The sequence below is a fragment of the Felis catus genome, chromosome D1 (assembly GCF_018350175.1).
Source record: "Felis catus isolate Fca126 chromosome D1, F.catus_Fca126_mat1.0, whole genome shotgun sequence".
Taxonomy (NCBI): Eukaryota; Metazoa; Chordata; class Mammalia; order Carnivora; family Felidae; genus Felis; species Felis catus.
Window position 1 is genome coordinate 69106028 of NC_058377.1, and position 23141 is coordinate 69129168.

Below are 23141 nucleotides of genomic sequence, written 5' to 3' on the forward strand. Positions count from 1 at the left end.
GAAAGACAGGTTTGCATGGTAGCAATGTATCTTAAAATGAAAGTGAATTCAACTTAAAGAAGGAATATAAAATTCGGAAATATTTTATTTAGGATTTTAGAGATCTTACTGACTTCAACTAGTCACTGTTATAAAGTGAGAAGTGAGGATCTCTCTTCCTTTGAACATAGTTTATCAATGATTATTCTTAAATCTAAAAAAATATCTGTGTCTGAATATTCACTGTATTCTGTTTCAGATGAAGGTGTAATCTTCAAAGTTTATTGGATGATGCTTGAACATACCGATTTAATATAGAATTTTTGTCAAATTTAATGGTCATGGAATGTGATGGGTTCCAGCTGGAACCTTGATTTTTGATAACATTTGCAAAGAAATACCATAGGTAAAGCAGGAAAAAAAAAAAAAAGCAGGGAACATTTTTTTGAGATAGCCAAATACAACTTGCGTCTCTTAAATGAGTTGCTATGAATGAAAATGTTTTTTTCCTTCTAAAATTTATTTATAATTTTACTGTAAGGTCTACTTTTGAAAAAGTACCTTTAAAACTTATAATCACCACCTTTTATTATTTTGTTAAGAAACAGTCTGCGTCTTCAGAAAAAAAACACTGCTAGAACATATTTAATATGGCCTACATATATGTAAAATATAATATAGTTAGTAACATTTATGGCACTCTAAAAAGATTCATGTTGTGGAGAATGCAGCCATGCATGGGCCAGAAGTCTCTGTTCTGGTGGACAGCAGAATGGACTAGAAAGAATATTACACATGAGACGTATCTAATAAAACTCCTGTTTCTGCTCCCTTGCTTACAGATGAGGAAACGGAGGCGCTCGAGGTTTAATTGATAATTAAGTTAATAATTGTTGCGTCCTATCTAACCCAGCACGGGCGCAGCAACTCAGAGTCAGGCTGTGTGCTGACACATTGCTGTCTCCATAATTCCCTGAACATCTATAATACGGATGGTTCGACTAAGTGGAAGACTAAATGAATATAAAATAAATAAATAAAAGAGGGCAATCATTATCTCCTTTTAAAAAGGCCCTCTGAGTCTCCGCTCCTTTGTCCCAGCGCCTCAAATATCCTTTACCTATAGTATTTCTTTGTAAGTGGGCAAGAATCAAAACCCGAGGCTCACGCAGGGATTTTGCTTCCTGGTTGAGGGTTTCCGCACAAGCCGCCAGCAGCTGCGGGTATAACATTTACGTCTGCTTCCCTTGTCATTTCAGCCCGACCTGTTTGGAGCTGTGAGTAGCCCCAGTGTGTGAATGTTCCAGGTTGGGCTTCCCTAAAGCTGAACTCAAGGCATGGAATCCAGGCATGTTTGTGCCCTTCAGTTGGGGTTCTGTGTCCCCTGGTAGTTGGCCGACTTGCGGGGCTCCAGCCCGGAGGAGCCTGGTTTTATGCTTGCTTCCCTCTTGAGAGTTTGCTCAGTGATCGGGGGGAGGGGGGACAGAAAAAAAAAAAAAAAGGAAACCTACTTTGCTCAGTAGCAGATTCAAAAATTTGTCCTCCTATGTGATACATAAACTGAGAGTAGACTTGGAGGTGTGACGAGCAGGATGGCATTAGGGGCGATTAAGTAATTACAGCAGAAACACACACAAGAAAAAAATACTGTGCTTGTACCAGCTGCCTTGAAGAATGGAAAGTGCGCTATGCAAAGAACAAGCAATTACCGCCCCTGCCTTCTGAGCTGACCTCTCCAGATCAATAAAGATTTAGCAGCCTTAAAGAATGTTTTCTGATTTTAGCCCAAAGAATAGGTGCCTGACAAATTAATCAAACTGCAATTTAAACTTGACCTCAAGAGAATTCGAAGAGGCGCCCTACGCCCTTGTACAGCACCTGGCACCCGAGTGCCAGCCCAGGGTATTGGAAGACAGGCATGGAGCTTTAAGTCCGTGGGGGCTGGAGATGCTGAAAATCACCTGTTCACAGATAAATCCCCCAGAGCTGATAGAGGTGGCAGTGGACTCTGGGAATCTCTGCAGGTGGATGGACCCTTGTCCTTTCAGGTTCAGGTGGGAAAATCTTGAGTTTTTGACGAGCATTGGCTTGCGTTCTTTAACCGCCACCTTTCAAGACAGCCGTGTTCTTGGGCTTTGAAAATCGGAGCAAGTATTCTAGGCCCTTTTTTTTCCAGCAGTTAATGAATTGACTTGGTAATTATGAAAGGTGATATGTGTTGAACCAGGTCCTGAGGACACACCCAAATAAGATAAGGGTGCTGCCTTCAGGGAGCTTGACACCAGGGGGGCGCAGACCGGTTGACAGGCACTCAGAGAGGTGCTCTGGTACAAGGGCCTGAGGCTGTGGGAGCATGTGGCCAGGCTCCCCAGACTGGACTTGGGGATCCAGGAAGGCTCCTGGAGGGAGTGCTCTCCCTGCTGAAAGGGGAAGAGTCTTGGAAAGATGCATGTGGCATCTGTGTGATGTGTGAGGCTCTGTGGGCGGTGAGGGCTCTGTTACGGATTCCACTGCCCGTACGCTTGCACTTGGTCTGATTTCTTCGCTTAGAGGTCCCATTTTACCTTCCTACCCACCTATCTATCTACGTACCGACCTGTTTATCTGTAATTTTAATTATGGCCAAATGCATATAACCTAAATGCACTGCCTTAACCATTTTTAAGTGCACAGGTCAGTGGCGTTAAGCACTGTCCCGTTGGTTTGCCCCCGTCCTTGTGATCCGTCTCCATAACTGTTTTCATGGAAGACTGAAACTCTGTGCCTATTCATGCTGCGTGCGAGTGCCGCGGGGAAGGTTTTGCCGAAGAGGGGCCAGTTTGGTCTCTGGAGCATGCGCGTCTTCGCTTACAGGGGGCTAAGGGAAGGACATTTTGGAAAAGAGGTGCCTGCACAGCAGCGGGCGAGAGACTCGTCTCTACGTTCAGGCGGTCTAGTTTGGTAGTTGCCAGTTTAAGAGCCGTCTGTGCTCAGATCTTGGCCTTGCACCTCTTCTGAGCGAGGCCGGGCAGTTGATCTCTTTCTGGACCTTGGTTTCCTCATTTCTAAATGGGAATGGTGCTGACACTTTTCTCATAGGATTTAAGAGGATTGAATGAATTGACCGTATGGGCCAGGTCCAGAACGTACACGGTGTAAGCGTCCACTACTGCTGTAGAGTCCTCGGGTCTACCAAAAACAGGCTCCGATCTGTGTGCGTCTGGACTCGAAGCTTGTGACTAGTCCTAGAAAGTGGGAGAATGGCTCCTGGGGGGGTCCTGAAGATAGAGAGGATTCGGGTTGACACAGATGTCTGACTTCCAAGCTTTTCTTTTTTCATTCAAGTGCTCAAATGTCTCAACCTGTAGCTGATTATTTAAATTTTCTTCAAAAATTGGAGTCATTTTTGGGGCACCTGGGTGGCTCAGTCAGTTACGCATCCAACTTCGGCTCAGGTCATGATCTCACGGTTCTTGAGTTTGAGCCCCGCATCGGGTTCTGTGCTAACGGCTCGGAGCCTGGAGCCTGCTTCGGATTCTGTGTCTCCCTCTCTCTCTGCCCCTCCCCTGCTCATGCTGTGTCTCTCCTTCAAAAATAAATAAATGTTAAAAAAATTTAAAAAAAAAAGTAGAGTCATTTTTTAAAACAATAGAACATAAAAAAAGTGTAAGACAAAAACCTGTAATGTCACCCTCCTAATAGTAACTATTTTTTAAAATTTCAGTTACTTTATTTTGTAGGTACAAGCATAAAATCAAAGTTTTAATTGCGTATATACCATACACAATTTCCTGAGTACATAAATAGTACATAACACATGTAAGTCTATTTTATAATATTTACAAATACATATACATATAATTTCATACGCACTTCTACACATACAAGTGTGTATTTTCTAATACATATATACACAATGTTGTATTTTGCTTTTGAAAATCCTCTGAGAAACTTTCCTCAATGTTTCAGCCTGTTCTTTTTCAATTTTCTTACAAATGGAGACAGTTTTCCTTTGCATTATGTACCGTGGTTTTCTTAGTCATCCCCCCGTTCATAGTATCATGGGTGATTCTGTAATGTGTATCTTTGTGATCCTAATATTTTTCTTCCATGGAATTCTCTTTTTGATAAATTTCTAAGGCGAGGATTACTAAGTGAAAGGATCCAAGCCTTTGAGGCTCTTGGTCATGTAGCCGTTTGGGTCTTCACATCCCCAACACCATGGTGCATCCCCGGTGTCATATTCACTGCAGATGTTATTACTGTCAGTACAAGTTTGCTGGTTAGGAGCTTTACAGTAACACCTTCAGCTTGCTCGAATTTGTCATCCTTTCCCTCTCCTAGTGAAGGGGGAGAGTCACATACTTCTGAGCGACTTGTCCATTCATCTCCTTTTCTGGTTGTGTTCTTGATATTTTCTAAAACAAATTTGAATAGTTTACTTACCATAAATATTAGCTTTGTGTTGGAAAAGAATTCAGGTGCAGGAAATTTAAAAAGAGAAGGACAAAGACTTGGAGTGCCTGGGTGGCTCAGTCGGTTAAGCGTCCGACTTTGGCTCAGGTCATGATCTCGCGGTCCGTGAGTTCGAGCGCTGCCTCGGGCTCTGTGCTGACAGCTCAGAGCCTGGAGCCTGCCTGGGATTCTGTGTGTGTGTCTCTCTCTGCCCCTCCCCCACTCTTGCTCACGTGCTCTCGCTCTCTCGCTCTCTCTCGCGCGCGCTCTCTCTCTCTCTCTCTCACACACACACACACACACACACACACACACACACACACACACACACACACAAAGACTCTTTCATTGCCCTGCCCTGCAGTAGTCAGGCATGCACCCTTGCCGTTGTGTTCCGGGGACGGAGAAGGAACCTGTGCTCGCCATGTGCCAGCTCTGCTGGGATGACATGGGTAGAGTCTGGACTCTCCAACGGCCTTGCTTTTCCGTTGCCTTTTGTTGTGAGCAGAAAAACAGAGCAGCTGTCCATTCTCTCAGCCCTAACAGTATGCTCACTGCATTCACAGGGTCTCCCGCACCTCCTGTCCCATCAGCACCCAGTACAGAGCCAGTGGCTAGGAGGCAATCTGTTTTCATCTGTCATGGGTCAGAGGTTAGAATGTGCCTTCCCTGACATCCTTCTCCCCGCTCCAGTTCCCAGTACAGCATACCTGTTAAGAGATCCCTCAGCTATTCCTTGGTTACCTCCAGTGATGGGAGATTGACTGTGGCACAAAAAAAAAAAAAAAAAAAAAAAAAAAAACAGACTTTGGGCTCAAGGTGAGGTGGATCTGGGTTTGCATGTCTGTTTGACAGGTGGACAAATGACTTAAAGTTTCTAAACTTCATTTTCTTCGTTATCTGGAGAACAGATGTAGTAATGGGTGTAGCTCTACTTAGAGCTGTGATGAGGAGTAGGAGAAATAATAAAAATAACGCCCTGACCCTTGTGCCTCACAGACAGTAGTGTTAAATAAATGTTAGCTGTGGCTATGATTTCCATTTACTACTCCAAGGTATTTCCTTGAGCTTTCGCCATTGTATTTGATATTGTGAGTTAAAAGTGCCTCCCATAGTGACATGAAATTTGGAGTACATTCTTCCTTAGTGGAGATGTTGGTGGGCATTGGCTTTGAGCTGATTCCCACTCCGGCCACCATCCCAGTTGCTGGGCTGGGCGGGGCTGTAACGCATCCAGGCTGCCTCTCGTTTGGTTTTCAAAGTCCGATTTACAGGCTTCTGGTTTGTCCTTCTCTTTCCTGGCTGTTGTCCCTGCCCTGGCATCCGCAATAGAGGACAGACAAAAACATTTAGAGGAAGCGAAATTCTGTTCCACTTACTCATTATCTGTTCCCTCACACAGAAAATACTGTAGGTTAGCAAAGAGTGATGAGGTAGAGATCATGCTTCCAACTGCATAGCAATGCGCCCAGCTCCAAAATACTACATTTACTGGGGTGATAGGTAAGCCAATACCAGGGTGGTTGGGGCACAGGTTGGGTTGTACTTGACTCTTCTACTTATCTCTAGACTTCAGCATTTCAATATGTTTGCTTTAGCTTCCCGAGAATTATAGTTGATGATCTGAGACTTCCTCTAAGTTTCATGTGATTTAACCAGACAGCTTTTATCCTTGAGGAGCCAGTATCACGGGTGTCCGTACTCGGTGTATGGACCTGATGATTATGATGTCCCTGTTTGTCTAACCCAATTCACTATGCCCTGTAGAGAATAACTCAGTGGCAAGAGCTCCCTGCTAGCGTCTTGGGAAGTGCTTTTTATTAACGGTCCATTTCGGTTTTAAAAATAAAATATGAAGGATTTTAATGAATTTAAGAAACAGTGCTGGTGTGATAATTACGATTTTAACCAGTGGTCTTTGGGGAGCTGGTGGGGAGGGAGGATGAAGAAAATTTAAAAAGAAAATCTTGGGGCGTCTGGGGAGCTCCATTGGTTGATCATCCGACTCTTGATTTGGGTTCAGGTCATGATCTCAGGGTCGTGGGATCGAGCGTCACGTTGGGCTCTGCACTGAGCTTGGAGCCTGCTTGAGATTCTCCCTCTCTTTCCCTCTGCCTCTCCTCTGCTCACGTGCGTGTGCTCTCTCTCAAAAATAAAAAGAAAAAGCAAACCTTGAGTTATAAGTTGCCTGCGAACAGGAGTGGTATTTAAAATATTTATTAAACCATAAGGACATTGACACCAGGGAAAGCACTGGAGGCCCCGGGGTGTTCCAGGCACTTATCCTTCATGGGGATAGAGAGGAGGCCTGGGGGTTCTGGGAGAGGGGGGGCAGCCAAAGGGACAGGGCATTCCACGGGCTTGTACCACTGGCTCTTCACCAACTCGTATGGAAATATTTCAGTATTGTAGACAACCAGCTTGGCCCTACCGGGGAGGTATTGCTGGGGTTGGTGTGGATAGTACCAGCAGCATCCACATCCCCTTTGACAGGTGTTTAGAGGTGTTAGAGGGACCCCTTGCTTGTGGCTTCCTCTGTCTCACTGCTGAGGGGACTTCTGTTGTGCTGGCCTGTTGATCTCCCGGTAGGCGCTTGGAAAGTGTCACATAAGAATTTAGGGTTGTCTATTTGAGAAGCACCGAGACGCATTCCTTTATTCAGAAAATACCACAGTGTGACAGGCACAGTCCCAGTCTTCAAGGGTCCCCAGTCTGCACCAGTGGCTTCGATTTTTCCCTGCTCTTGTGGATTCCAGGAATCTGTCCATAGGAGATGATTACAAGGATGTTTGCCATAACAGTGAACAGTTGGGCAACATATGAATGCGCACCCGTGGGGAAATAGTCAAATAATAAGTATATCCACAACATGGGATACTATACGTCTTAAAAATCACGAATACAAAGAATGTTTCAGGACTCAGGAAAATGCTAAGTGTGAAATGAACCCAAGACTGTAGGGAATAATAGTAAATAGTATTGATGAGAATAACATTATTTATGCAAGAAGTACATCAGAATGTGTTGTTAGCACTGACGACTGTTTGGTGGAGGACTATGGGTAAAGTTCGTTTTCTATGTATATTTCCAGATGTTCCAGTTTTTTGGTCATCTGTGGGTATGAACTTTACGTTTAGAATAAATGTAATATTTTTAAAATCCAGTTTAAAGTTTTAAACTTAATGTCTAATCAGCAGCTGAGTATGCCGAATTGAAACTTGGAGAAACACATTTAGAGCTTGTGTCAATTGCCTGTAAAGGAAGCTGCTGACTTAGTGGGATAAAAATAAGAGCCTAGGTCAGCCTCCTCGTGCGGGTGTACCCAGCTCCTCCAGGTTTCCAGACTGTGAGGGTTCAGAGAGGCCCTAATGGGCTTGTTGAAAAGCTCTACTTGGCTTCTCATTAATGTCCCTCCCCGAGTCGTGCGCTGCTCTGCCGGCTAACCTTGTCCGAAGGTTACCCGTGGCTCTCCAGGGCTCGGCTAATTTTAAACCCGGTCGGCCAGTGCGGTGGCGTGGCATCACACTGTGGAGACACGAACAGCTCCCTGGGAGACACAGCTGGGGAAAGATGAGCTGAGTCGTGGGTTTTTTCTCCTCCTCCTGTAAGTGACCAGGCACGCTGGACAAGCCAAAAGAGCTGGGCTAATAATGAGAGCTTTTATGGTTAACAAAAAAAAAAAAAAATCAGGATTATTAAAGATCTTTTGCAGTGGCAGTGCCGGTTGGTAATTGCACGGTGTGATGTGTCCTGCATGAACTGTGTGAATTCTGACAGCCTGAGGAGGAACAAGCGGATGAGATCCTCTCTTCCGGGAATTAGACTGTTTCCAAAGACCGAGTGAAACTGCTGTTAATTTCACTGTGTGTGTGTTAGTCTTCTAAACCTGCAGAACTCGGCCCCGGCTGCTAATAGGTTCCTTCTCTGAAGTTTTGGATGGGATTGGGAGAGGGCTATTTCTTAAAAAAAAAAAAAAAATGAAGCACACAATCTGCCCGTCTGCGTGTTTACCAGCTGGGCTGGTTGCCACTGTGATTGCCATTTTAAAGTCCCTCCCCCGCCCCTTCCCCTTTAAGTATTTGCAATGGAGTCCTGTTCAGGGCACTGCTTGCCTTCATAATCCTCATAACCCTGCTATTTTAACATGAAACATAGATCAATGACTATAAAATAAGGTCTTGTTGGAGAACCTTTCCTCAGGAAAACACACTTTTTTTTTTTTTTTAAAGAAGATCTTAAAGAATCTATTTTTTTTTTTTTTTTCCTATTTGGATTTTTTTTTTTTTTTCTTTTTTAATCTGCCTCCCTTTCAACGCCTTCCTCCGGGGGATCTAATGTGCTGGGGCTTTCACAGCGGGCTCTCGCATGAGGGATTACAATGGGAAACCAAATCCGCCCCCGACACTGCCTGGCCTTGGGTTTTACCTGCCAGCTGGAGGAGGGCATTTCTTGTAACTAGGTCTGCACCCAACCCACCCTCTTATAAAACAGTTGCTAGGAGCGCATTACAGAAGCATGGTGTATGGAGTATACCCAGATGAAAGAACAGTGGACGGAGAATCAATAACCTGTTAACTCGCCACCGTGATTGAAGTTAACTTTATTTGAAGCACGCCGGCTGGGTCAGACCACATCAAGCCAGCAGTGTTCCTGCATGAGGGTAGCACGGGGGTGACCTTTGGTTTCGTTTTGGGAAAAGGAAAAAAAAAAATGTGCGAATGCTTTTTATTAGCCTTTTCTTTCTTGAAGGTCTGTTCCTCCTTCAGCAGAGTTAATTAGCTTTGTCATGTTTGGATTTCGTTTTGAGAAAATTAAAGCTGAGTAATATCAGGGATTTGTTGAATGGGAATACTTGTTAAAACCTTCACTGACCCCAATCTGACTTTTATAAAAGAAGCAAACTAAATAAGAAAAATAAATAAATAAATAAAAATCCGCGCCCCCCCCCCCTCCCCCCATCTCTTGCCCTAAAATAATGTTTTTAAAAGCACGTTTAAAGTAGTTAAGCAGAATATAAATATAAGCTGCTCTGGATGGGACACTAAGTGAATGAGTTATTGTAGGGGCTGTAGTGGTTATGTGAAGAGCGTAGTTGTGAATTTAAAGTATATTTCTTAACACCCAGTTCCTCTTTGACTCAAACTCAAATGTCTGCTTTTTGTTGTTGTTGTTGTTGTTGGTGTGTGTGTGTGTGTGTGTGTGTGTGTGTGTGTGTGTGTGTTTTTCTCCTGGGCTTCTCTTTCTGCACTTGGCCTGCTCGCTGACTGTGCAGGCCCGCTGTTATTTTGCGGTAACCTGACACTTTGGCCTGCCGACTGCAGCCCCCAGGCCCCCGGAGGGGGACTGGCTGTGAGCTGAGAAGGCTGGAACCTGTGTCCCACATGGAGCAGCTGTGGCAGGGCTGGGGCTCAGGGATCGGAGTAGGGATCCCACAGACCTGGGAGGAGGGCCTGTGTGTCATCAGTTAAGACCTCGGGTTGTGGCTCATTAGGTAACAGGCCCTACCTTGAAGGGGGTTCAGCAGAGTTGATGTTGAGACTAGAGGCTAGCTCATCAGGGCCTTTGGAGATTGCAGGAAGGTTTTTCAAGCCAGTGACTTTTTAATTTTGTTCTGTGGGTTTGGTCTAGAGTATGCCCGAGGCTGTCTTTGTGACTCCTTAGACAAGGATGAATTTCTTAATAGTCATAAAAACTGTATTAATATTTTATGTTAAACTAAATCAGGCAATTATTTATTGAGCCGGGGTGGGGATGAGGTGTAGAGATGAATGGGGCAGAGTCCCTGGCTTATGAAATGTCTGTAGTATAGCAGGAAAGACAGATATATAAGCAGTAATTATTCATTAGAGCTATATACATTTGTTTAGCAATTACGTTGAGAACCTGCAGTGTGTCAGCCACAATTCTAAGATGTGTGTGCACTCATACCCACTAATCTGTAAGCCTGTAGATAATGATAAATAACGTACGTAATGACTGCCGATGATTGAGACACCCGTACTTTACATCCACTCATCATCTTTACAACAGGTAGGTAGTGCTACTTCTCATTGGCACAGAAGGGGGATAAAAACACCGGGACACAGCTAAAAAGTGGAGAACTCAAAATTCAAACTCTTTGGTATTCCAAAACCCTAGGTACTCTTTATATATATTTCACTGCTTTGATATATAGGCTCTCCAGATGCACAGTGTAGTCCCTGCAGCTCTAGGGGTACCCATGAACGAAAACATGTAGCAGACATTTTTTTGGAGTTCCAGAAACTTGTCTGGTGTTGAGATGATATAGGAATGCCAGGGAACTTACCGATTAGCTGGGAGACTGTATCTTAAGAGACATTATGGTGAAGCATGCATGTGTGGGGGTTGGAAGTTTATTTGAGGTGCTCTGGGGACACAGATGTGACTTCTCTGAGTGGAGACATCTGCTAAGGCAGATTGAGAGAGGTTGGTAGTTTTGGTCTTGAAAGGACCAATAGATACTCATTAGGCAGAACGGCTGGTGAAGGAAGCACCAGGGCAGAGGGACCCAGGTGGCGGAAGGATTGAAGCAGGCGGCCCGCCGTATCTGGGCACCACGGAGCAGTCACGTGGTCGGAATGGGAGCAGGCTGCAGCTAGGTGGTGCAGGCCACGGGTGCCCCTGTGATGCACTTGGGTTCTGGAGTGGGTGGGGATCTGCTGAAAGATTTTGAATGAGCATATGATGAAAGTCATATGTGCATTTTGGGAGCATAGGAGAGACTTGGTAAAAAAAAAAAAATAAATTTCCTGGGGCCTCTGATTCAGTACTTCTGGCATCAGAGCTGGGATCATATTTTTAAAAGGCCGCCTATGTCGTCTCGACCTATATCCAGAGCTGGGAGCCGGCCAGAACCAGGTTGTCAGGAGTGGTAGTGGTTTGGGGACATAGGCAACTGCCGTGAGACAAGAGTAGAGTCGAAGGGGATGGAGGGGAGCGGAGGGCAAGCAGCTGAGGGATTGGGGGGCTGAGTGGACACTCTTGGGATTCAGTTGCATCAGAAAGGGTGGGGGGAGCATGGGATGGTGGCCCCCGCCGTGGGTGCTGTACTCCCGTGAGTCGCGGAGCCTCTCTGAGGGGGCTGTGCGATTGGGTCCCCTCACCAAGGACCTGGAAAATCCTCTTCGGGTTTCCTGGCTGCTTTTAGAGACAGACCCTCAGTGCAGAGACACGGCGTCGAAGGTGTCAGCACCCAGTCTGCCCGGTCTGTGCGTATGTGAGGGTTTGGGTTTGTTTGGCTTGCTTATGGGCCGTTTAGGCCTTCAAGTTGAATCCTGCATGCTGAATCCATCCACATCAGTCAGTTGGACTGATGGGGAATCAACACCGTGAACGTTGGAGAAAGGGAGAGCCCGAGACAGAGGGAGGGCTGTAGTGCCATTCCACAGGTGGAATCCGCAGTGGATTCGGGTTCGAGGAGAGGAGTTGAAGGCCGGCGTTCCGTGTTCCTCTATCAGGGTAGCAGATTGTGTTGGAAGAAGAAGAGATCCTGGACAGAAATATAAACCCAGCCCCCTTAATTTTCTTCTGAAGAAAGAAGAAATCCTTGGGTGTGTGTGTGTATGAGTGTGTGTTGGGGAGCTGCAGAAATGTAGACTGAATCCATTTCTGGCCTTTTGCCTCCTTTACTTGGTACAGGGGACTCATTGGCAGGGTGGGAGGGGGAGGCAGGAGTCTGGTGGCACGCCCTCTTTCAGAGCCTCCTGGGCCACGCGGAAGCGAAGGCACAAGGGAGGCTGGATTCCAGAATTGGGTGCCTCAGCCTTTCTCAGTGTGTACTTCTCGTTGCCTGGGGGTCTTGTCCCACTGTGTGTCCTTGAAGTGTTTGTGGACCGCTTGCATGCTTAGAGCTGGTTGGTGCTGTGCACACAGTAGGGGCTCACGTAGCATCTGACTTTTTTGAATGAGTGGCTTATTGTCTAAAGGGGGAATACTCGCTTATCCTGCCTGAGCCAGTTTCCAGCCAGAGTGCCAAGACTAGTGCTCCTGCTGAAGTTGAACTGGGTGTAAGGCAAGGACCAGGTTTACATTTGGAGGATAGGGATGTGGGCAAGGGTGGGGCTTTAATTGGTCTCTGAATTTGCATCCCTCTCGGTAGAAGACCTGTTTTGCAGCTGCTCCATCACTGTGTCCTCATTACATGGCACATTGCGTCTCTCATTTGAAGAGTGGGGATTCCATTATGTCAGTAACACTGGGACCAGCGGACGTTTGGGTCCACGGTTGTCTTTGGTCGTATGTCTTCGGTCAGATTATACATTCGTTCCTGTGGGCATTAGCTGGTGTTTGCATGTTGGCCATTCTCAGATGTGTGTCTGTGTGAGCACAGCAGCTTAGTCCCCGTGCTGGTTTGGGGGTGACTGTGCTGTCGGCACACAGCCCTCTTTGGGGACCAGGGGAATAATGCAGGGTGCTTGAAGACAAAGTCTAATGAGCAGTAATTGAAGATCCGAGTGGAGTTCATCTGGTAGCTCTGGGCTGTTTAAACAAACACATCTGTTTACAGTGTCGTCAAAAACACCTTTATGAATTTGGAATGCTTCAGGGATGGAACACTTGAAGTTACCTAGAGAACTGTTCTGGCCTTGGACCACACTGAAAATGCTTTTGATTAAAAAATTCTGATTGCAAATTTATAAAATTATCTGTTCTTCATCCTTTATTCTCCCAAGCAGATAACACACTCGTGCGTGCGCGCGCACACACACACACCCCTTCCTGAGTGGCTTGCACACTCCTGATGTTGCTGGTATTTTCTTGTTAGCCGCTGTATGCAATAGCCCAGCCCTTTGGTCACGGTGTGCGAGGGGCCCTGTGTGATCCGGTTCAGCTTCGTGGTTTTTTTTTGTTTTTTTAAAATTTTTTTTTTCAACGTTTATTTATTTTGGGGACAGAGAGAGACAGAGCATGAACGGGGGAGGGGCAGAGAGAGAGAGACACACACACAGAATCGGAAACAGGCTCCAGGCTCCAAGCCATCAGCCCAGAGCCTGACGCGGGGCTCGAACTCACGGACCGCGAGATCGTGACCTGGCTGAAGTCGGACGCTTAACCGACTGCGCCACCCAGGCGCCCCCAGCTTCGTGTTTTAAGCTCTGCTCCAGCCTTTCTGCTTTCTTGCTTTGCCCTTCTGTCAGCACATCCCATGCACGGACCCTCTTCTTGGGCCCCCCTGAACCCTGCTTGTAATCGGCCTGATAAGTCCTGTTTAGACTTCCACAGCAGTCTGAACCTCCCCTCCTGTGACCCTCTGGTTGACCCGAGAGGCGGGATCAGCTCCTGGATCTGTGCCCCAATAGCACTTGGTTCGTTCCTCCTCTGACATCCTGTATCCATTCCTTGTTCATTCATTCCTTCACCCATGGACTCATTGTTTTAGACCTTCATTCAGTCATCATTTTGGAGGAGCAGTTACTGTGTGCCAGGCGCTCTGTTAAACGCCAGGGGCAGGAAGATGACTAAAGGCATGGACCTAAGCCTTAAAGATCTCACACACCTGCAAAGGCGGCAGACACGTAAATCCTTCCTGTGCAGTGAGTGAGGCAAGTTCATTTGTCCTGGCGAGCCAAAGGCCTTCCCGGCTTCTGGCAGAAAATGAGGGAGGGGTCGGACAGCCTCCCAGAGGAGAGGCTTGAAGTCAGGAAGGATTATGAACTTCGATATCTGTCTCCCAGCTGGAAGGCTGCTCCTTGAAGGCAGGGAGGGTAGCATATTTATTTATCTCTGTTTCTGTAGTGCCTGGCACGTGATGGGGGACATGGGAGCGGGCTATGAGAAAACAGAAGTACTTTCCGCTTTGTGTTTCTACCCTCTTTGACTTCAGAATGAATTTAAGGCGGCTTGCAAGGCTGTAAAATGGCATTAATTAAAAGGGAAATGCAGGAAAGAAGAAAGGGATGGTGTAGAGGTAAGGCCCTGTAGTGGATCTGCGAATGAAACTAAACTTGCTGACAACCTCCGTGGCTTCTCTGAGGGGCCTGCCTGCCGGTGTGGCTCAGGGCACTCTGCGGCTGGCGAGTAAAGCCAAGGCCTAGCCCGTTGACCACAACGTGAAAAACCAAACCAGACAAACACACGTTGTCTTGTTCGTCATCGAACTTACCTTTGGGATCTCTGTAAAGAGCAATCCGTGGGATATGATGAAGGACACCTTCACCTTCTTGGAGTAAATCCAGTGACTAATTCTTGGGATGTTCCTTTGTATGCTGATGGCGCTGCATAAAAGTGTAATTCGGTAAAAGCAGTTTACCGAGAGCTCCTGGAACACTCTTGTCTCTAACATAACTGTGGAATCAGAAAGGTTAGTTGTAGCTGCCCTTCTGCCGTGTTCCGCTTTTATGCAGTCCCCTAATGCCACATGCCACTGTCCGAGGTCCTAGAGGGCTCAGGGGCTCAATTTCTGCTTCCAGGGAGCTTTAGGATTGTGTTTTGGGCTCCAGATACTCCCGTATGATTTGGGATGAGGATCTGTATGCTTAGATCCCTTCGAAATGGCTATTGAAAAGTGGATTGGCCAGACCCGACACCCCCACCAAAAAGGGATATCCTGATTTTTGATGGTTGAGGGGCTGGAAAAGGACAACATGTGTTGTGTTGAATTGTGTCCTTGGTTTCCTGACGGTGACAGGGAAGAGTAGTTTTTTCTGGAGCCCAGAGTTTGGATCTTACATTGTGAGTACTGAGGAGGTCCATAGGGGTCTGTTGGATCTTTAGAGAGCATTCCAATGCCAGCGTACCCCATACAAGAACTGGAGCAGAGCTTGGACTTCACAGTTCAGCACTTTAAAGTTTATTTATTTGTTTGGAGATAGACAGAACCAGCAGCAAAAGGGCAGAGAGAGAGGGGGACAGAGGATCCAAAGCAGGGGTTATGCGCTGACAGCAGAGAGATCGACGCGGGGCTCGAACTCAGGAACTGTGAGATCATGACCCGAGCCGAAGTTGGACGCCTCACCAACTGAGCCACCCAGGCGCCCCCACAGTTCAGCACTCTAAAATGCCAGCCTTGTTCAGTTGTTCTTGTTGATGGACTTCTGGCCTGATCAGAAGTGAACTGTGGATTTACCCAGTCCTTCTGTCTCCTTGCATACTGTGTAAATGATCCTGGGTAGACATGGGCTCGGCTGGAATGAGAGAAGCACCCTAAGTCATAAGAGCTGGAGAAGGTGGCCTGGGACCATTTCTGTAGGTGGACTAGGGAGGGCTGTTCCTGATGCAATAGAATTCGAACTCCACATCAGCCAGAGGAACTGCATCTGGGCAGGTCAGCTGTTGGGACTCAGTCAGCCCAGAGCCAACATATCATTAAGTTGGCTGGCAGCAAGCTGTGTAACACTGCGTCCCCATGGCCTTTTGTAAGAAGGGTGACACCCCAGTTGTGACCTACAGACTTGCCACCCAGGGCGCACCACTCTGCTTGTACGAGGCTCATTTGTAGGCACTCTTCCTGGTATGAGACTGAGATGGGCCGTTTGAAATGCTCGCCATCGGGTTTGACCAAGCACAGCGTATGTACCTCCCTGCTGTGTTGGTTTCTTTTAAAATACAAACTGTCTCCTTTTGAAATTTTTTTTTTTAATTTGTATTCATTGCCATTTAAAACGAGACGGCATCACAGTAATCTGATGGTGAACCTCACCAACTAAGAAAGTTATAGTATCTGTAACTTAGTGACTAAGGAATATTCTTTTTGTGGTGTTTGTTTTCTTTGTTTTAAAGGATCGTTGCGGGGGCGCCTGGGTGGCTCAGTCGGTTAAGTGTCCGACTTTGGCTCACGTCGTGGTCTCACGGTTCGTGAGTTCGAGCTGCGCGTCGGGCTCTGTGCTGACAGCTCAGAGCCTGGAGCCTGCTTCGGATTCTGTGTCACCTTCTCTCTCTGCCCCTCCCCTACTCGCGCTCTGTCTCACTCTGTCTCTCAAAAATAAATAAATGTAATAAAAAAATTAAAAAAAAAAAAAGAATCACTGGGATTGCTCTGTCCACCTCAAATATATGTTCACTTTACAGACCTACGAGAATTGAAGGATTAGTTTTGGGGTTTTCTTGGACCGTTACCCCTGGGAAAGGTCGTAAGAATTTTCCTTTTGAATGCTCACTGAGTGCTACTTAAAAGCTAACTCTTGTGGCATTTTTTTTTCTCTTAAAGCAAGAAAGAAACTTCTGTTTCTGCCTTTGAAATGTGTTAAGTAGTCGACCTCCTGGGGCCCCATGGTTCAGGCTGTGGACCATGCCATCCAGCTCCTGCCTCGCATATGAGTGCACTGTCTTGATGTTGGGTTTTCACTTTGGAATGGTCAGATTGGATAGACTGCTTGGCTTTAGGTCTGTGGCCTAGTTCCTTTTGAAGGTGTCTTGGGATGAAACAGAGCAGCGATTCGTTTGACTGGTAGTGGCGGGAGGAGAAAGGGAGAGGCAAGAATTTCCGTTCTCCAAACTGAGGGTTGATGGGGGGGTGGGAGGGAGGGGAGGGTGGGTGATGGGTATTGAGGAGGGCACCTTTTGCGATGAGCACTGGGTGTTGTATGGAAACCAATTTGACAATAAACTTCATATATTGGGGGAAAAAAAAAGAATTTCCGTTCTCACTGGCTAACAGATTCTTTAAGGGGATGGGAAAGGCGATGCCACTAAAGGCTGGTGATACAGAGCTGCATGGCATGAAGTCCATCGAAGCCTTTCTTGAACTGTCACCTGGGCAGGTACTTGGGGCTGATGGAGCCGGAGAATTAATCAGAGAAACTCAGGAGGGTAATGCTAAAGTCCTCCCGTGGGGTGCTCAGCACCGCGGTCTTGGTGAAGAGGCATTGGCTTGTTGACGGATCCTGTTGATATGGAAGTGATGTTTGCAAATGAGAAGGAGTAATTATCCACTCCTTCCTGCTGAAATTAGCATCTGTTGGCAATTGAAGTCTATGACACCAAGGCTCACTGGCTGCTAATGGCTTTATGTTCTTAGCGTTGTCACTTCCTGAACGTTCTGCTCAGACAAGGACTTAACGTTCTGCAGCTCCATTTCTCTGGAGGTTGCCTCCAAAATCCAGTCTGTCAGGCTTCGCTTGCATTTCTCGGGCTACTTGTTGGCAGGTTTGGCTAGTGTCTAAAATGATGGGAAACTAGTAACTTGTCCCACCTTACGTATGCAAAGTGATGAACCATCATGAGTGCCTGACATTCCTACCAACTACCTGGGGAGGTGAGTCAGTATCATCACTACTCATTAGGAATTAATTAGACTGCGCTTGCAGGTGTCAGTTGGAGACAGGGCTGAGCCTTCGGCACTGCCTACATGCTCTCCCTTGGAAATCCAGCCTCCAGCTCACTGTCTAGTGAGGGTGTAGTTGAGTCTGATATTCCCAGGGAAGGTGCGCTGTGTCTGGCAAAATGACTCCTGGATTCAGATTTTCATTAATATAGGACTTTAGTCAACTTAGTTAGGTCTCTGGACCTCATAAGGTGGAGATAATACCCGATAGGAGTAGGGCAGTGATGAACTAAGATACTGTAGGTCAGAGCTTCTGGCATTGTGCTTGAAACGTGGTTCATTGGGAGAAGGTTGAATTTGGATTTGAGGTACCAGTTCACTTTGGAAGTAAAGAATCTTTTTTTCCTAGTCTTTTATTGGAGGGCAGCTTTTCTCTTATGAGGAAAATCTGGGCTGTCACTAAGATCACGGTGACCAAGAGTGATTCTCTTTCTTTAAATGGCTCTCACCTTTGCCTACGTCCACATTCTTCTGAGCTCATAGAAATCTTCCTTAGCGTTCCTTTCAGCGCCACTCCTTAATGTTCCTTTTTCATTCACCCGCTCACTCAAATTTGCTTTGTTACCATTTTTCATTTCTTCAGATTTCTTCGTTGGCCACCTCTTGGGTTTCTGGCCTTCACATCCTCGCCACTTTGCCTCCCTTATGACTTTTCTCATAGCTGCTATTGTCTGGTTCTGTCTTCTCTAGGGGCCAGAAGAAAAGAGAACGAGAGAGGGTAAAATATTGTATCTCAGAAATTTCCATTCCACTCAAAATAATGTTTGTTCATCGAAGCAGGAGTTTACCTTCTAGAGGACCCAAACCATATTTGTGTCTTTAACACAGAAGGGCAGTCGGTTGTCAGTAATTGTGATTCATAATTAATAAATTGGGTTAGATAGTCAACTCTTGTCTATTTCAACTGTGCCTATCTTAAGTCTGTTCTCTTACATCTTCGTAATTGGGTGATTTTCTCTGGGACTCTTCTCCTTAGAACCTTGACCAGATCAGGGTGAGGGATGGGAAAGGGACCAAAGCTCTCGCCCTTCATGTGGAAAGCTTGGGTGATAAGTTCATTCATATTGATGTCAAAGAATGTTCACGTCATCCGGTTGTTGGTTCATTCTTTCATTGAGCATTATTCCACATACTGTGCTAGCACTGGGGATCCCGTGATGAGCGTAAAAGTCCCTGCCCTCAAGGAGATTGGAGTATCGCTGGGGTGCAATAACAAATCAACTTACCAAGTTTTATTATAGGTAGAGTCGATGGGAACACAAGGTAGTGTTGTGTTGGCCTTAGTTGGCCTTCAGTGTTAATGACGGAAACTGATGTACACGGGGGTCGACGAGTGCCCTGTGTTCCTGGGTTACTCAGGTGAAGATAGAGTCGTAATGCCCAATCCATCCCTTTTCTGGTTGCCTCGTAGAGTACTGAGACATTGCCTAACAGAAGCTGTGTGGATTTTTGTGACCCTCATGTTCGGTGGCGTTTCATTAATCAGGAGGGTTATTTAAAACTAACCCCTTTATTTAAGAGCTCTTAAATCACCTGTAAGTGGGTGACGTGCTTACATTATGAGAGACCCATAGAAATTAAGATACAGGGAGCAACAGAATACTGTGCCCTAGGTCATACCCTTGTGAATAGGTCCCTTGAATGGAGTCAATGTCAGAAGCACCTGCATTTGACTGTCTCACCCCTTTCTTTGCCCAGACTTTTAGATTAAAATGTGAATCGGTTAACTGTATATATGCTATCACTTCACTGTAATCCTATCACCTTTCTTGAAGTGTCAGTGGGTAATTATGGAAGAACGATCCATTTAGGGAGTGTAGCTATTGGGGCAGTTAACAGGAATATTTAGGTCCCGGGTAACATTTATTATAGCGTGGCCAAGGAGACTTTTAGGAACAAAATGAGCTTTTAGAAAAGTGTTAATGATGGAAACGGAGGCACACAGAGGCTACATGGTACACAATATATCCCCCTAAGTCTCTACAACAGTCCTGCGAGAGTAGAGTCCTTCTACTCCTTCATGATTTTTCTGTGTTGGGATTGAACTTAAATTTATGTCCATTTGCAGGGTAAACCCTGAGCTTCTACGAGATGAACTAATTTAGTCTGGGTGTTGTGGCTGGTGGATGAGCCAGGTTTACAAGCCAGGTCAGGTTGAGTCTTAATACCACGTGTTCCCTCTCCAGCCCCCGATCCTGGGCTTTTCTTCATTTCCTGAGTTGAGTGAAAGTTGACTCCCTTGCTCAAAGGATGTATGAGCCGGTGAGGATGTAAGCCCTGGCACAGATACTCTCTGCTCAACTCATTTGACTAGAGCTTGTTGTTGCTAATAAGCGGGCGTTTGCTGCTATACATTCAGGGGCCACGTAGATTGCGTGGTAGTTTACCGATTCCACACATGCTTAGGATATTCCTAATGTGTGACTGACACTCGCAGAGCCACCGGACACACGCTTCCAGGATGAGGTGGATTTTGAGCTGGGCTGGAAGGGACCTGAGGGATAGAATGCCAGGATGGTTATTTCGGTATCCAGTACGGGAGCTTTTCTCAGCCAGCCCCAGTCTTGTGATCGGAAACTCTCTGCCCAGACAGGGCCTCATCTTACAATTGGGTTGTAAAACCAAGGGCCTGTAGAACTCTGTGGATTATGTATGTGGTAGCTTCTGGGGCTATGTTCTGGCCCTTGTCCAGAGTAGGTAATTCCATCCTGCTGAGCTCCGGTTGACCAAATTGCAAGAGCCTGGACACAGCGTTCTTCCCTTTGCAGTAAATGAATAAAAACCTGAGAGCATTTAGAGCGCTGCCTGTATTGACTAAGTGGATGGATCAGTTAATGCTAGCTAATGTTGCATGCCCTAACCGAGGACTAGGGAGTTTTAGCTTTAGAGGTGACTTGAAGGGGTTGTCCGCCCGACTCTGCTGCCTGTCTTTACAGCACTTCCCTCCTTGTGGAACAGTTCAACTAGCTGGAAAATTTTCCGTATGCTGAGCCAGAATCTTCTTTGGAACTTCTACAGAATGGGTGTACACCCTTCCCATGTGGCAACTCTTAGAGGTTGTTCAATGTCTACGGACACTGAGCTTGACGGTTATGATTCAGAAAGATCTTACCAGCTTTGAGCCATGCCCTAAGGGTAAAAATAGTGGAATTTAATAGGAATAAGTATAAACTCCCGTTTTTAGCTCCGAAGCCAGTTGCACAAGGGAGGAAATTCAGGAGCAGCGCTTGGGAGCTTGGAGGTTTTATGAATCATAGGTTTATGAATCTGAGTGTCATTTATGAAGGGTTGGGGACAAACTGGGATGCATTTATGAGGGCTGGGCAGAGGGACAATGTGAATTATGCCTAGTCTGGAACGTAATCAGGAGGCTGGGGGCTGTTCCAGCCATACCTCCATGGGTGTTTGTTGGAGGGGGGGGGAGGTTGCTCCATTTCTGTCCCTTGAGGGATAGACCCTCAGGGGATGAATAGGTAGAAGTTAACTGGGTTTCAGCCTCCCAGATGGAAGAATCTCAGCACGCCACTACAAAGGAAGTGGTATTGGGGAGGGAGTGGGTTCCTTGCCCTTGGGGATGTTCAAGTGCAGACCGCGTGACCAGCTGATGGAAGAGTTAGAGAAGATGTCAAGCATAGGATCAGGGGGTGCCGCTGTATTTTGGCCTGGAGACTCTGTGGCTCTCACTCACACGGTGTTGTTCTCCTTAGGCAAGTCACGCTCCCCGGTCCCTCAGCAGGCCCTCACTGTCCTGGATTCTGTCCCTCCACCATCGTGGTTGCATGCTGGGCACATCACCTGTTCATCCTACAGTGAGGCTCCCTGCAGTGAATTCATACTGCTGGGAGCTGCCCAGAGCCTGGAGGGACTGGCCTGTGTTTTTTTGTGCCGTTCGTTTTGTTTTGTTCTATTTTGGGGTCAGGTAGAGAAGGAGAAGGCGGGCTGGCCGCTACCTCAAAACGTTTGCTCATATTCTCGTACTTCTTCCGAGAAAGTGCTTTGGAGGTGGAAGCGACTGTCGGGTAGAGTAGTACAGGTCAGCCTGAGTTTTGTAAGACTCCTAAATCCCAACCCAAAAAAATATAATAATTTGAGAATTCGAAAAGCCCACACCGGAGGCATCATGGAGTTCATCTGCAGGTCAATCACAAGACCTTTTCTTGTGGCAGAGTTTATGCCTCAACGTTTGGCAGGTTTTAAAGTCCTGTGTTAACGCACACGTGTTGGTAAGACGTGGTAAATATTTTGCTGACAAGCTCCTTGAGTGATGGGTCAATGGCAGCATTTAAAGGCAGACAACCTGAGGGTTTCTTTTATCCAGGTGCTGCTAGATCCAAAAAGCTGTCAGGCTAAGAAGCCAAACGCACCCACCAGTTACACCATTAATTGTGTCATGTTCACATGCCCCTGAGTTTCTGCACCTGGGATCTGTTGATCTACGCAGCTGGGGGAGGGCAGGTGAGAGGGGGTGCAGCTGGGAGCGAGAAGGAAAGAAGACAGGTTGCTTGCTCTCAGGGGACTGCCCCGGACCGCCGAACAGGTCTCCTGCGCCTGGTGGGGCCGCCGGCATCTGCTGCCCTTCTGGCCGCCTCTGTTGTAATATCGTGTGGACTTGAGGTGTGGAGGTGGATGGGATGGTGGTCACACCGAGCTGTCCCTGCTCCGGTCCTGTGCCTCCCTTCTTCGATCCATCCCCAGGCGCATTTCTTCTTCTCCCCTTTTGGGGAAGCCTTTGAATTAATGATCTGATGCCTCTTCGACAAAGGAATATCGATATGTTAGTGTGCAGACGGCAGGGGGTACTGGATTAGATCATTTTCACATTGGTGTTTGTGCCGGTTTGACATTTGTTTGGAAAGCTTATCCCATTATGACCATAGGTTACATGCATAATTTAAGGGGAATAAATCTTTGAGAAAAATTTCTGGTGCTTCTGTAATCTTTAGTGTTACAGAAGAATAAATGAAAAGACTCCCTACGGTTCTCATGTGATCAGAAATTCCAAGCAGGCTACCAGATGAAGTGCCCCGTGTAGGTGTAAAAACATTTCTGCAAATGCGCAGGCCACTTGTTGAGGTCGCAGGGGAGGCGAGGGCAGGGGCGCCTTGGTCCCTGCTGCAGGCTTACAGTCTAGAAGCTGAGAGTGGCCAAGTGAGCTGAGCGTATAGGGCAAAAGCCCCGCAGAGAAATGCTGTACAGAAGCAGATACAGGGCAGTTGGCATTGGTTTTAGTGGAATGAGTATTTAGGATGACAGTAATCTCCTCCTTCCTCCCTCCTGCCACCGTCTTGCATTCTGGCGATCTCAGTGACACACTGGGCTGATTTGACACATTTTTGAGTGCTCGTGCCACTTGCCACAGTGAGGCAGACATCTTTTGTTTTACTTTATTTCCTTTTGAACCACTTGTTTTGCCGTGGACGTTGGATTATCCTTGAGTAAAGTGCCC

At 46.6% G+C, this 23141-nt stretch overlaps 1 protein-coding gene across 12 annotated transcripts in view; it reads left to right on the forward strand.

Moving 5' to 3' along the window:
- Window positions 1–23141, forward strand: part of TEAD1 (TEA domain transcription factor 1) — a 271267-nt gene that overhangs the window by 63105 nt on the left and 185021 nt on the right. Inside the window, exon 1 of one of the 12 annotated variants that reach the window (XM_011286722.4) lies at window positions 7738–8017. The exons of the other annotated variants lie outside the window; for them this stretch is intronic. The gene's annotated coding sequence lies outside the window, so the exon portion shown is untranslated. Of the gene's footprint in view, window positions 1–7737; window positions 8018–23141 lie in introns of those variants that run through there. 12 annotated transcript variants of the gene reach the window in all.